General features: G+C 40.3%; 1 protein-coding gene across 2 annotated transcripts in view; it reads left to right on the top strand.

Moving 5' to 3' along the window:
* RIMS2 (regulating synaptic membrane exocytosis 2) overlaps positions 1-13,383 on the top strand; it is a 1,922,267-nt gene that overhangs the window by 596,521 nt on the left and 1,312,363 nt on the right. The window lies entirely within an intron of this gene.

The following is a 13,383-nucleotide window of genomic DNA, read 5'->3' as shown; positions in this document are numbered from 1 at the left end:
TTTGCGAATCTTACATATTCCTTAATTGCGAATCACAAATTGCGATTCGCAATTAAGGAATACTTCCCCATTCAGTCCTATGGGCCTAGAGGCCCATAGGAATGAATGGGAAGACATTGTCAATTTGCGATTCTCAATTAGAGAATCGCAAATTGAGAATGCAATTTCAAGGGTGCCAGGGTGTCTAAAGGACACCCTGTTGAACCCCTGAAATGTGCATGTGTGCACATGTGGCGTGCATACATGCCCTTAAGGCCACATGGCACTTTGAAAAATGCATAAAAGTGCATTTTTCAAAGAAATCGCAAATTACCACCAACTTGAATTTGGTGGTAATTTGCGATTTCTTAAGGAGAAATCGCACAACTTGGGTGCTTTTTACATCGCATTTAAGGAATCGCAATTTGAGATTACTTAAATGCTTTCGCAAAATAATTCTGAGAATCGGCCCATTTGCGAACGGGAAATGGGCTTCATACATATGCCCCTAGCTAGCCATGGCTCAAAATGTGATAGCTGACTCATGGGACTAGAAAACGAAGTCTGCAGAGTGTGTTGACTTGAGAATGTGTATACATTTGGTATTCGAAAAACTGCATATTCTATCAGCTGGGAAATTCTGGAAACCTACCACGTGCTCACAGGGGCTCAATGGAAACTTTTAAAGTGCTACAGGATTCAATTGCTACTGGGTTTTATGAGATGAAGCCTTAATGGTGTAAGGTAATCCCTGTGAAGGATGTGAAAAGGTATACACTTGAACTTGGCCTTCTGAGAAATCTTATGATGGCACTTCAGAATTCTCTGTCAGTCCTTGTCTGGGAGAGGGCTGTCTAAATCTTGTTCCCTCTTTTCTCCTAGTGGGAAAAGACTCAGGCTGGTGTATATGCAAGTTCAATCACAATACAATGCAAGTCGCTACCTAGAAGACTAGGGAGTTTTGTATGATTGCTTACTAGGAGCATTACAACACCTTGTAAAGTAGAATATGCTACAACATGTATTATGAAAACTAATGCTTTAAAAGATGTGCCAACATTGGTTTATGGCCCCAGCCTTCTAAACATTTTAAGTACATGGCCTATTAGTGCAACCATAGGTTATCTAGGCTTGAACCTTTAAAATGTACTGTCTCCACACATCTAATACCGTAATTTCCTTACCCGTAGAGTCTTGTTGCCAATATTCCATTGATCTATTACCCACATAGTGAGGACCTATATATTGTGTATACTTGTGGTAACTGTAAAGTAGTTTTTGAAAAGCATCGGTTTGTGACAGCCATGCTTGCGCCTGTAGTCCCTCCCAGTTATGTATCTAAGCTGCTGATTTTGTGACATGGGGAGCTGGGTTCAAATCCCAGTACAGTGTTTAATTTGAAAAAGTGTACTACAGGTCAAGTCACTTAGAGCTTCATTATGTTGGGGTAATCCTCTCAGACCAGTAACTCAGGGTGAAATTGCGCAAATTCGCCATTTCAAGAGTCTCATGGCCCATAATTATTGGGTCTGAAAACTCTAGATGTGATAACCCCGAGACACGGGCATGCTACTAATGCTGCAGGACAGGGGCTATGGGCAGCACACTGCCTGCCTCCATGCAGCAGTGTTAGGGAAGAAGACGTGCTCCTCCCTGACAGACACAAGCGTATACCAGACCCCTGCCCCTCCACAACCAACCAGCACTTTGGTTGACACTTATACATTTTTGAGGTTTTTAGTGAAGCAGTAATTCCACATTTTGTGGGGAAAAACTTTGTAATGACTGGACTGACGTTTGGAGATACTGGCTGGTAAATTCGGCCCTCCGGTATCTCTGCAACAAAGTCCGACGAACTGGCGATGAGAGCCGTGAGCTCCGTATGTCTCAAACTGTAAATATGTGTGATATGTAATTCATTTAAAAATGGGAGCTGTAATGTCATTGTAAAATTCAAATTCATTTGTTACTAACCAGCTATATTCATGTTGTATTAATACTAATACAATCTTTAAGTTAACTTTCAAACCCTATTATTGGCCTGTAGTGTATTTTAAAATACATTTGGCACTATATTTATAAAATAGACATGGTTCAATACATATATATGTGTATCTATATTTACAGTATAGTGTAGCAGGCCTGTATAGTAAGTTCCTTTCATTTTTAATTCTTGTTTCAATCATTTTACCAATACATCTACTGTGTTTTGTTGTAGTTCTTCAGATGTTATTCATTTCGATTCACCTTCAATATGTTGCTCATTTCTCACCAATAGTTAGGGTGGCCTGATGTATTCAATCTTTATTTTTCTCTTATTGTTTTTCTGGTTCGAAGAAGTTGTGTTTTTTTGTGGATGTTAAGTTTATTTTTTTGTAAGTAATAAGAACGTTGGTTTATTAATTAACTGTGGTAACAGCAGACAGCTTAGATGTATTACTCCATCAACAATTTGTAAATTGATAACTCTACAATTTAAAATAGAATAAAACAAATTGTGTTTGCTTACCTTCCTTTTCTGTCAGCAACTGTAACTGTCACAGTAAAGATTTCTTTCACATTTGATGCAGTCACCAGCTGTAAATGAAACCAAAAAAAGCCAACTCACAAGACCTATAAAAAAATAGTTTGCATACACTCTCCGTGTGCCTCTTGCTCTAATAGATTTTTGGGGGAAAGGAATTTTAGTGCAAGAACCACTTTTGTTTTTACTGTTCTTGACACCAGGGAGCGACAAGCGCCACTCTTGAACCTCGGCTACTGTCCATCTGGTTTTATGTGTCTCTCTTTAGTTGTAGACAGTAAATTCAGTGAATGAGCATACAGTATTTTTAATCTATTTAACCCTGATTCTGTTTCATATAAGATTAATGAAGAAACAAATTTGTCAAAATTACTATGAATGTTCAATAATTGTAAGAATATATGCCATTTGTTTCATAATAACCTACAGCATTACACGTTTGAGGCAGGAACATTAGTTCAGCTTATTATAACTGAAGAGTGTTGTTGCCAGGCGACTGTGCTATATAGCTGCTGGGGGAGTTTGATATAATATGAATATTTCTGATATCCCAGTTAATGTGTGACTGAGAAGCATCTCCAAGATCCCAAAGATGTATGTACATGTCTGTAACATTTTTGTTTTGGCCCAGGAAGAAAGACTACCGCCCTAAGGGCTACTCCCATTTTAACAATAACAACCATTTGTGTTATTGGCTCTCTACTGTATTGCTTCACATGGTTGGTTCTGCTGGACGGGGCCATTTTTACAGGGTCACTGCACTTGGGTTTAACACTGCTAACCAGTGTTAAAGTGCTCACTCCCTAAAACATGGTAAAAATAGTTTACACCTCTGTGGCATATTTAATTCTCTTATAAGTTACTAGTAAAGTGGTATACCATATACCCAGGGCTGGTAAATTAAATTCTACTAGTGGGCCTGCAGCACTTATTGTGCCACCCACCTATGTGGCCCCTTGAAACTTGTCAGAGGTCTGCCATTGCAGTCTGAATGCAGTTTTACACTACCAATTCGACTTGGAAATATCGCCCCCTGCTAAGCCTTAAATGTTCCTTTTATTGCAAACTAGTTACCCATAAGGTATGCCCTGGGTAGCCCATAGGGCAGGGTGCATTTTAATGAAAAGGTTGAATATGTATTTTTTAAGCTTTACATGTACTGGTAGTGAAAAACTCCAAAATTCGTTTTTCACTACATTGAGGCCTACCTCACCCATACAATAACAGTAGGTTGCCTTATTACATTTAATAAGTGCTAACTTTTGTTTGGGAACAGGTGAGCATTTTATTTTTGGTGTCTCTGAAATTGTAATTAAAATTCCTCTTTAATGGTAAAGTCGGAATTTAAATTACAATTTTAAAAATGCCACTTTTAGAAAGTTGACATTTTCCTTGGTTGCTATTTGAGACCTGAAGCCTGTCCTATGTCACATGACTGGGTGTAGTTGACAGTTAGACTTTGTTTATTTCTACCAGACAGTAACACAACAAGGGGGTTAGGTGTTCCCGAATGGGTCGTCAACTGGCAGGGTGGGGGCAGAGGTCAGCACACTATCACTTGTGACTGAATAGGCTCTGCCCCATGTTTACACAAAGGACTTTCCTTCACTGCATTGTTAATGCAGCTAGCTTGGTATCAGGGCAAGGGAATCAGACAACTTCAAGGACTTCAAAGAGAATCCTCTAACAACATCTCCTACTTCAGAGAAGGCACCATGTATAAAAAGGGGACCCTCAGACTCACTTATCAGTTCACTTTCTGGACCTGCAGAAGGACTTTGAGGACTGCCAGCTGCTGTGTACTCCACAAGATTGCTTGCTGCTTCTGAAAGGACTGCTTTGCTGCCTGGACCCGGCTCTGAATCCTCAGTGGCCTGCCCTGCTGCTTGAGCCCTGCATCTTCACCTGAACCCAGGGCCACCAGTGTGACTCCAAGGGCTAGTTTGCTGGTCTCCTGTTCACTGCCTCATGGACAAAACAGGCTCCTACCATCTTGACCCTGCACCTGGGCCCACTCGGGGTGAGTCCTAAGCACCCAAGTAGTGCCCCTGAAGTCCAGGAACTTTGGTGGTGGTGCTTGAGCTGCACAGGTATTCAAAATCCAAAACTTGGGACGTAAAACATTTTTGGCTAAAAACTGTTCTGAAAACTGAGAGATGACCTAGGTGCCCACCTGCTTATCTATCCACCAAAGGTGCATTGCCAGTCGGCCTGACTTTGCGGCAGCTCCTGCTATGTTCTTCTCCGCAGCAGCAACTCTTGTTCGGGGGTCCTTAGCCAAAGGGTTATCCGGCCAAGTGGAACTCTTGTTGGCTCCAGCCTCCTGCTTCATACTGCTGGAAATTTTCAACTTCCAAAAAAGTGACTACGTCCGAATGTGGAAATCTTCACTGCGACTTAGTCCAGCGGCTCCCCGACGATGATGCTCCTTCCTCAGACACCACCTGCAGCCGTGCCCCGCTGAACTATACTTTGTCAGAACATTTATTCAAGAATTGTTTCTAAGCGCCGCACAGGCCCAATCCAGTTCTGGGCTCCGACAGCTCTCCATCGCGGTCTGCCATATTTTTTTACTTTGATCCAGTCTTGTGGGACTAGATGGTCTGAGGTTGGCACTTTGATATTTTAAGCATTCATTTTATAGTAAAAACGTTAAAAATTCATAACTCCAGTTCTACTGATTGGATTGGATTTTTGTCATTTTGGTGTCAAATAATTGATTTAAATGTACTCTATTTTTCTAAATTTGTGGAGGGGTTTTCTTGTGTTGTGTTTCCACTTTATTACTGTTTGTGTTCCATTTGAATTGTTTACTACATTGTCTCTACGTTGGGCCTGACTGATTTTGTTCCAAGCTACCAGAGGGTTAAGCACAGGTTAATTTACGTCCTTTTGTGGTTCACCTTGATGGGGACTGTGCCTATTGTTTGAACAGAGGCCACCCTCCTTTCAACCAACAACCCAGTCTCTCACAGCAGCCAATGCAAAATTCAATGTGTTGCTTTTTATCTGTTTGCATTGTATAACAATGTTTTTGTAGGAATGTACTATTTATTAATATGAAATGTGTATACCCCAGAATTTGTGGCTAACCAAAGAATCAGATTGATGCACTTTGCCATGAATTGTCTGTGGTCAACGGGCCCTGGACCGAAACCAGATTCCATTGGTTCTGTATATTCAAGCTAAGAGCCAGTTAACAAGATCATGGAATTAATATTTTACCAGACACAGATAAAGTCTGTATGAACTTATGCAAAAAAGAGTAAATGGGAGTTCTTCATAAAAGAGATGGGTGACTAAGTGTTCGTGATAATTTATGGACTCTTTTGAGGACTTACGACATAGTGAATAATTCGTGCCTGTGGTTGTAAGTGCTAGGCGCCAGCATTTATTTTTGGGGTCCAGGACTCATTTTCTGTCATGAGACTTCAAACCTGAACAAGAGATAGGAAATCAAAAAAGGGACCTAGTAGGAGATTGATAAAAATACGAAGATGGTGATAAACTGAAAAGGCATGGCTGGAAACAATCCTGCAAGAGTTCTCCAAAACACTGCTGCGAGGCTGGTCCTCGACCGCCCTTACAGATCGCCGTTGGTACCCTGTCTTAAAATCCTCCACTGGCTTCCAGTGAGAAAACGCACCCTTTTTAAGACCTTATGTCTTACACACAAACAAATGTATGATAAAGGTCCAAAATATTGGGTGCAAAAACTACGATGGTATAAGCCACCTAGGGCACTGCGTTCAAGTGACTCTGCTCTGCTCACCCCTCTCAAGATCCACACTGCTAGACAGGGTGGGCGTGCCTTCTCATTCCTGGCTCCTGCTTCCTGGAACAAAATGCCATTTGAACCTCGCAGCATACCAGACCACAACTGTTTCCGTAAGAGATTGAAGACCTGGCTGTTTGGATAAGAGCCGTTGATCCCTTCTTCTATCTGCCCTCAGCAGCCTGCAAGCGCCATCATGAGACTCGCAAGAGTGATATGTGCGCGATATAAATACCCATGACTTGACAAGAGTTAGATGAAGAGATATTAAGTGCAGGGTGATGAAAAAAAGATGCATTGAGCTGGATTCGATACTAGGCAGCCTTAGCATTCTGCAACCCAAGCATTTGGTAATGCTAGTGGCAAGTTCCTAAGAGACATTTTGTGGCCCAGTTCTTCCTTTTTTATTTGTTTTTAAAAACAAATTAAGTACTGCGTATAGCATTTCTCCAATGTGGGAACTTCTCGATATAGTCACAATTAGCTTTATATCGAGAAGTTCCCACACTGGAGAAATGCCATAAACTGGCCTAATTATCGTCATAATATTCTCGTAGGTGAAAAGATTTCTGAGCTGCTTCACATTGAGCCTTGTTGGCATCTCCACATCAATGGGGATTAGAAGAGTAGTTACTGTCTGGGCATCAAAAAGATCAATCAGCCAAATTAAAATTTTATTTTTCTGCTGTCACATAATAAGCTCTTAACCATTCCACAGGCTTACTAATCTTTTGCCAGTTTGGCTTTGTCACATTTGTTTTGGGTTTATTCACCATTTCTTTATATGTATTTATAAACTAGCTTCGGTTTTTCTGTTTAGTGTTGGAGTTTGCTCAACTAATGACAATTCTGGCAACAAGTATAGATTGCCTGCCATGAGGTCCCCAAAGTCTTTGACAAACTTTCTGCGATGCTGAGAGTGATAAAAGTTATAGTTGATATGCCTAAATCAATTGTGTATTTACATATTGTGGTTCCTCTAGTAAGGTTTTGGGAGCTGAAGCGGGCAAGTACGTGTTTAGAACATATGTTTGTCTTCATCATGGGAGAAGTCATCTATCCAGTTTTCACCTTAAAAATAAAATCCTGCAAGTGATCATGTAAGTGATCTAACATATAGAATAATTTGAAGCCTTTCCTGGCTGCTCAAATTGCACTACAAACATAACTGGAAAATCACTTACCAAAAATGGGCATCATCATCTTTTTGAACATTAACGTTTTTGCTCATAGAGCAGAACAAACATTATGTAGAGAAAATATGACCTAATTAAAGAATTGGATTGAATTGACAAAATAAAAGCCCCAACACAAAGTAGTGAAAACCATGTGTTTTTAATATGTTTGTGTTCTGGACTATTTTCCTCCAACCCTACGACTATAATGGCTGACCGCTTTTAATGTTTACAGTAGATGGATGCCCCTGTCCGCCCCACTCTTGTACAAAAGTAATAAAGTAATCCAGTTATCTTACCAGGGTATCATTGGAAAGTAACAAAAAAGCTACTAAAAATGTTAAGTTCTGACACCTGAGCATCTCCAGCACAAACTTCTTTCACACTTAAAATCTTTATCATAACGTGCTCTTTTATGTGCATTCTAAAAGATTAAAAGATCTGTACGATAATTGACCTTGGTGGCAAAATACCAACGTTCGCATATAGTTGTACGTTTTTATAGAGCCCTAGCATAACTAGAATGTATAGAAATACCTTCTTTGTTCACCTACACAAAATGTCATTGAGAAGATACTTGACACCTTAACATCAATGTAAATTAGATTTTGCATAGAGAAAAAAAGAGCTAACTGAGTTTATATAGTTTATTTGCAGCCTGTGGAATGGAGCAAATGAGGGTTTACTCTAGTTTTTGTTGACATATAAAATTTCATAAGTCTTTGCATTTGTCAAAATTATAGCGCACCAAGTTTGCTGCAGATGGAAATGTAACACACACATGTGGAACACAAAGATCATAAGTAAATCATGAACGAAACAGTGTTTATTTTAATACTGACATTTATTAAACATTATGAGTTTTTCTGACTTTGCCAATCTAGCATCCACTTTGCGGTGTAGTTACAGCTGAGGCAATATTATCCAGCAGCAAAACTGCTCATATTAGAACTGAAAAACGTGGATTTTAATTGTGGCTTCTTCTTGACTAAAAGATAGCACCACTACCAGAAAGAAATTAAATTATACTGTAGTTAATAACATATTATCTGGCGTACTATGTATAAATATGCTGCTACGGCATGGGTGTTTGATACACCTCCATAAACATTGGCTTGTCTGCTTTCTTTTTTATGTTCACTCTTTAGTTTGGCATGCTAAGTGAAGCAGTCTGTTTTCCTGGAACTGGGTCTGCAACACTGTCTTGTCTGGGTAGTTTCTAAACGTCCATCTTGAATATTCTGTTATATTCCCCTTGTTCATAATTTTAAGTTTACCCTGTGTCCAGAAATGTAATGGAAAGACATCTCTAGTTTCACCTTATGGCTGAACAGCATATATGTTTGTACCATGAAAGGACTCAGAAGCTGGCAAATGTCCAATAAGTTTTTATAAGGTCCTCAGATGTAGTGCTAGGGCAACAGGATCCTGTGACGAACAGGACTGTTATGAGAATAGGGAGTGAAGTCTAACTGAGCTGATGCCCTCTAGCACTGGATTGACCTCCCCTCACAAGTGCCCCATAGTGCGCCCCTAACAATAACCCAGTAACATACATATCTGATATGACTCTTACAACTAGACCAGCCCATATCCCCTGACGAGTGTATAAAATGGACACATAATGGGACTACACCAGTAGACACCACCAAAATGGTTAATAGTATTTACTAGATGTGATACGTTTAATGTGACTAAATATATATCTTTGTGGACCATTACAAGTAACTCCCTTGTTTACACAAGCTTCTAAGTGCAGAATCCAGGTGTAAGTGAATTAATTTTTTTAGACATACAACTATATATGGTGAATAACTATCCTGTACAGAAATGTAATTGGTACAATGTCCTTGTCATTGAACACATTGTATGCACCATGTGACTGTCTGTACATGTGAAAAAAGATATTCTTGTTAAAGTACTGATACAAAAATGCTAATAAAGATATATTTTAAAAAAACTAAAAAAAGGTCCTCACATGTCTAGAAAGTATAGAAATACCTTCTTTGATGCTGATCAAGCGGTTGGTTCTGAAGATGATTTACCTTCCAAAGTACCCATACAATATGGAGCTAAATTCATTTGAAATCTGTAGAGAAAGGGACCAAGCCATGCAAAAACAGCTGCTGTTGCAAGAAAACACTGAAGGGAAGAAAGTGCTGATCACAGCTTTTTCTTTACAATTTATACATTATCCCTTCATATTGAGTTTTTTCAGCAGAAAACGTATCTAATTGTAGAAGCTGCGTGGGTGTAAGAATGTAATAAACCAAGGTCAGTCTTATATAAAGGAGTGCTTCTTTTTAATTGTTTGTAGGGGAGGGGGTGCTGTACTAGGATGTTTGAAAATGTAGGCAGATGCTATAAGGATAAGCAATTCAACCCTACATAATTCTCAGACCTTGGAAAACGGTAGTTCCGTACATTGACTAAATAAGCATATCAGATCTACAAAAATATTTTGTTTGTAATACTCGAAACTCCATTTTAAAACTTTAATACCATCTGTCCTATTTTAAAAATAACTCATTGCTTACTTCCTCTGTTAACATCAATAATCGTATTAGTAGGCCTGGGCGAAAATTCCGTTCCGCTCGTGGAAATTGCGATAATTTGCCATTTTCGCGTTCCGCGGAGAGCGCGAAAATGTCAAAATTTCCGCAATCCGCATCTTACCGGAAAAAATTTTCTTGCTCGTGCTGTAGAAAAATACATTCTCGCGTGCGCGCGATCGCCTTACCTGAATCCCCGCGTTCGCCGACAAGTTTTCCCGATCCGGTCACGTTCTCCACGAGATGTTGGATTGTTGGTAGCCATTTGCGCTGTCTCTCGACAGTTCGCGCCCGCATTAACGTCATTTGTCGCGCGATCACGTCATTCATCGCGCGATCACGTCTTTCTTCTCGCGAACATGCACCGCAAGAGTATGAGATGCTTGAGATCTCGAACACGTCATTCTTCACCGTGAGCAAAAGCGTGAGGACGCGGGCACGTCATATCGAACGCGAGCGGGCGGGACAAGTGAAAACAAGATGTCCGCGCCCGTGAGCAACCGCATGGGTAAGTTGGCAAGCCGCGATCACGCAGAAAATACCGCGAACGGGCGGGGAAAAAAACTTCTGCGTCTTCACGATATTTCCGCGTGTTTGCGGAGATTTTTTTTATTTATTTTTTAAATATAACTTTTTATTGAAAACCAATTTCACAGCAGTGCATCAGACTTGACATTTAGATTGACATCTCTACTGGCAAAATAATCATACAGGTATTGGAGACAACAATACGATATTATGACAATCGGCAAAAGCCCCCCTCTCTTAATAAAGCAGCCTAAAAAAAGGGGGCAGCTCCCCACCCTGGGCCTCGGAACGAACCCCAGGTAGAGTATAGCCAACGGTCTTCCATCTTTGAGTCAATGTGCGTTTCCCTATGTCTCTAGTAAAGCCCGCCTCTCCCTCCTAAGCTCAACTGTAGGAGAAATACAAATGTCCCCCCCGGTATTTGTTCCATCGTCCCCACTTATGGAGCCACTTTCGCGGGCAGCCTCGGTCTTTGTAAACCGTTTTCTCAGCCACCATGGCCAGATCCATGTCCGAGGCCCAGGCGCGCAGCATCGGCACTGATTTGCAGAGATTTTTAACATTTTCGCGAAAGTGAATTTCGCAGATTCCACCCACCCCTACTTATTAGTCAGTTCCCAGTCACACCTAGTGAATGGGAAACCTGACAAATGTCCATTTTTAGTAATACAAAATTTCTGTTAGGTCCCAGTATATGTCCTTCAGTTCCGTGCATCCTGGCATGCTTCAGCCATCACTATCGTTACAATTGTGTGTCAAAAGCAGGGTAGCGCATAACCTGAACTGTGATAAAAGACACATGATTGGGTGTTAGGAAAATAGACTTACAACGATGGGTCTGCATTTGCTGTAGTATGATTCCAAAGTAGCAGAAGAACGAGGATAATGGAAGCAGAATCAGCCTGCATAGATCATAAAGGCATGTTATGTGGTGCCATCTAGCCAAACTGCTCTCTTCAACTGGTGTTAAGGAAACAGCATTGTTAGCAGAAAGCATATGGAATTTCCAGTGTGGCTGTTTTGTGGATTACTTGAATCCGTTCATTGCTTTATGAAGCAAACTAAATAACTACAGCTCTGATGGAGTGGACATATTTGCCTTTGCGGAGTGAGACCCCTTTATGAAGTAGCATTTGTGGCTCTCTGAGTCTGTCCAGAAGACAAGGAAGGACTTAGAAAATTACTTGACCAAATACTGGCAGATATAGGAGTGTTTTTAGTAGGAAATATTCAGAAGAATGCAAAGCCTGTGCGTTTGACTAACTGTAGTTCCAACTATTTATTTAATCTATGCCTTAGTTTACACATATTTAGATAACCTTCCGAGTCAAAAGGAGTACATTTATTTTGCCTGTCTTTGTTTAACTTAGTATGTTTTCATAAGTATGGCACACCATAGAAAAGGGATTGGGAGAAGGGAACTGATACAAAAAGGAAAAGATCTATGTGTGCCTCCAAAGTTCTGTCCTCTTTTAACGCACTGTTGCAGTCTACTCCCCCTAAGTGGATGTACCTCTGTCAAAAGCCTCTTTACTACATTCCAGTGGTATTTAATACCTACCCCCTCAAATGCCATCAGACACTCACTTGCAATTCTTACTTAACTGTTAGTTGAATATTTTCCGTACAATATCCTCCACAGGTGATTCAATATCTTCAAAGCCCAGCTTTGCATACAGTTTTTGATTGTATATCTCTTGATCTTTGATGATCTCATCCTACTGCCATCTTTAGCGGCAATTAATGTAATAAAAATTAATGTAACACAAATTCATCATGTTTAGTGTTAGAGATAGAATTCACATTAGGTTTGGTTTAAGGACATCATATTTAAATTAACTTCATTTAAAAAGACTTTGCATTAAAATATTTCTATTGAGGATAATGTTAGTGTTGGGGATATTAAAATTATTTTTTTAAATATTTAACATAGGTTGGGGTTAGAGTTATGTTTAGAAATAAGATGCTTACTTTTTTTGATTAATTTTCAACTATTAGCTTACTACATCTCTATCCCTTTTCACTGGGATCATCTGTTCATATAATGCATGACATGGGGTTTCGACAGAGACCCTTGGTGGTGTCGTTATATGCAGACGACATGCTGCTATATGTCCGAGAACCCGCCACATACTTATCTGCGATCCTACGTGAATATGTCAAATTCGAGAGCTACTCGGGATTGGACATTAACTGGGCTAAGTCCACTGTGATTCCGTTAACGGCAGGTACTACGGAGATTGATTTAGAATACCCCTTGAAGTGGTCGGTTGACCCAGTGAAATATCTTGGTATTTGGTTACACAGGGACCCAGAGGTTATGATCACGGCTAATTATGGCTGGGTCGTTGATAAGATTACAGATCAAGCTACGTGTTGGGCTAAACTTCCTTTTTCACTTGCGGACCGCATTGCGGTCATTAAAATTGATTTTTTGCCTAAACACCTTTATTTATTTGTTAACATTCCTATCCGTCTGAACAAAGCGCTGTTTACTGCATTGAAGTCGAACCTTCTAACATTTGTCTGGGGGGGTAGAAAGCCCCAGTGTAGTTGGAATGTACTGACTCTGCCCTTTGACTACGGCGGGTTTAATGTTCCTGATATGCGCTTATATTACCTATGTGCACAGGCGCAATTTGCGCATTTTTGGTATTTCCCACAGAAGTTTCAACCGCATACCGCGATTGAAGCAGACTCCGTACTGCCGATGCCCCTGAAAGCGGCTGCGTTGATGGGATTGGTTGGAGGCCCGCGCTCTGAAATTAGCCTGGTTCACTGTACGGCCTGGACGTGGAAAACTCTTGCGAGTAGAGTACAGTTGGATTATTTGTATGCCCCAAAATTACC

Source organism: Triturus cristatus, chromosome 5_1 (assembly GCF_964204655.1).
Source record: "Triturus cristatus chromosome 5_1, aTriCri1.1, whole genome shotgun sequence".
In the NCBI taxonomy this organism is placed as follows: Eukaryota; Metazoa; Chordata; class Amphibia; order Caudata; family Salamandridae; genus Triturus; species Triturus cristatus.
Note: the sequence above shows the minus strand (reverse complement) of the source record. Positions and strands in the feature narration are given on the sequence as shown.